The 2439-nt window shown below is 53.4% G+C and overlaps 1 pseudogene; it reads left to right on the top strand.

Annotated features, from left to right (window-relative positions):
• The first annotated feature begins 205 nt into the window (after positions 1–205).
• Positions 206–1272, top strand: LOC132477358 (G-protein coupled receptor 183-like; annotated as a pseudogene).
• The last annotated feature ends 1167 nt before the right edge of the window (positions 1273–2439 follow it).

Raw genomic sequence — 2439 nt, 5'->3', positions numbered from 1 at the left:
TATGTAACTGAATCATCTTGCTGCACACCTGAAACTAACACAACATTGTAAATCAACTATAATCCAATAAAGTTAAAAAATAAAGATATATGCTTTTCACGGGCATGTGGCTTCAGCAAATTATTAAGTATTACTCGATAGAGGCGTAACCCCACGGATACAATATTACATTTTAATTTTTTGTCTCCCCAAGGACCTCTATGACATGGCTTCCTGCATGGCTGACCCAAACAGCCTCGTCCACCACGCCAACTCCTGCCTTCCTCACCACCCACCCCGGGTGGTCAGCCTGATGCTCTTTGTTCTACACGGCCCTCTTGGTCTTCGGCAGCATGGGAAACATCCTTGCCCTTCGCCTTGCCTACCAAAAGGGCAAGAAGATCAACTCAACACGTCTACCTGGTCCACCTGGCAGTGTCCGACCTCCTGTTCACCCTGGCCCTGCCCGCAACGATCGCCTACTATGTGCTGGACTTCAGCTGGCCTTTCAGTGAAGGGTTCTGCAGGCTGACGGCCTTCATATTCTACGTGAACACCTATTCAGGGATCTACCGGATGGCGTGCATGAGCATGGACCCTTACGTGGCTGTGGTCCACGCCCACCAGCGTCCCTGGCTCTGCGGACCCGGGCGGGCCAGGCTCATCTGTGTGGCTGTGTGGGTCCTGGCGTTTGTGCAGACGGCGCGCCTGCTCCTGCTCTCCATGCGCGAGCTCATGGCTGGCAGGCTGATCTGCATGGGGCACGACAGCATCCAGCCGGTGCTCACGCTGCCCGGCATGGCCCTAGTGATCTCCACTCTGAGCTTCTGCGGGCCAGTGGGCATCATTCTCTTCTGCTACGTGAAGGTCACCATGAAGCTGTGCAGGACGGCCCGGGACAACCCTCTGACAAGCAGGAAGGGGCACCACCGCGAGGCCTGCCCGCTCACCCTGGTGGTGCTGGTGGCCGTGCTTGTGTGCTTCATCCCCTACCACTTCAGTGTCATCCAGTTCATGGTGAGAAAGGTGCTCCACCAGCCAACCTGCCCCGAGCAGAGGGCTTTCAAACTGTGCCTTCAGCTCACGGTGTGCCTCATGAACTTGAACTGCAGCATCGACCCCGTCATTTACTTCTTCGCATCCACGCGTTACAGGAAATGGCTCCTCAGCATTTGGAAGCTCAAAGCATCAGCATCCTCCTCCTCCTCCTCCCCTCCGGGAAAAAGTTCCTCGGAAGCACAAAATATCAACCAGACTGGAGGATCCTTGCCCTTAGAGGAGAATGAGGTCTAAATAGGTCATGGGCTTTAAGACTGCATCTGGGGGTAGGGGGTCCAGGGTTGCGGGCCCAAAGTTTATATGATTTGGGCGGGTGTGGGTTCTTTAAGAAAAAGAATACAAAACAATAGATGCAAAATTAGGTACAAGGTCTTGGATGGTAAGTGAGGAGCCCTGAAGCTTGCACTCATTAGCTTTACGGTGAACCTACCTCTGATGTATCCTAATAAACGCCACTGCGTCCTTGGCCTCTGAAGGGTGTGTGGTTTCTTCCAGGAAAAGAGTATTTTCACGGCAAATGCAGTCACGACCAGAAGAATCATTGGCTGAGTACTAGATCCACAATTTAGACAAGGTTTCCAAATTGGGGTGGCAAGTTGTTGTAAAGAGCAAAAATAGTCCCCCCAAAAAAACCAAAATTTCTAAAAGCTTGGCGCTAACGTTTACAGAAATGCCAAGGTTTTCCTGAGAAAGTCAGAAAACATGGGGAGGACGCACTAACTCCAAGTTATTGGCCCAGCCGCCTCTGGCGTTGGGGGAGTGGGGTGAGGGACTGGGTGTTGTGCACTTTTGTAGGAAGAGTCTGAATCTGGTGCAGGGGGTACACATTCCTGTATGACGTGTGTGACTGGGGACATTGCTGGGGGAGAAAGTCAGGAAAGTGGGCATGAGCTTTTCATTTGTTTTGTGTGTGTCAGAAAGCGCTTATCCATGGGAGTGTTGTTTCCATTCGGTCAAAACAAACCTTTCCGGCGCTTTCTTGAGTTTAAAACAAGGCACAGAGCATTTCCACTTGGGCGATTTTGAGTTCTGTAAAATAAAACACACATTTCCCTGCCAACGTGAGGGGAGCACCAGGGCCAGCGTGACGTCTGTCTCCGTGGCACGGGCCCAAAGCAACATGCTCACGGCCTCCGCGGTGCCCCCTTGCCCCCTACCCCAAAGCTCCAGCTCCAGACGGGTCCCCCCTGAGGTTGTCCCTGGTCCCTGACCAACAGCGGCCTCCTTCTGCTCCAGACGATCAGCTGCTTCCACCTCCCAAGTTCCAAGCTTGGGGCACTTGGCTCTTGTGCGCAGAGCTTCACGGTGGCTCTCTTGAGGGGGGGCTGTCTCATGGGGCACCAGACTGTCAGCTCCTGAGACGTCCGGGGCACAGCCTCCTCCTCTCAGCCCCCTGCATCA

This window comes from Mesoplodon densirostris, chromosome 17, assembly GCF_025265405.1.
Source record: "Mesoplodon densirostris isolate mMesDen1 chromosome 17, mMesDen1 primary haplotype, whole genome shotgun sequence".
Lineage (NCBI taxonomy): Eukaryota > Metazoa > Chordata > Mammalia > Artiodactyla > Ziphiidae > Mesoplodon > Mesoplodon densirostris.
The sequence above is the reverse complement of the archived record's forward strand: the minus strand, read 5'-3'. Positions and strand labels throughout refer to the sequence as shown.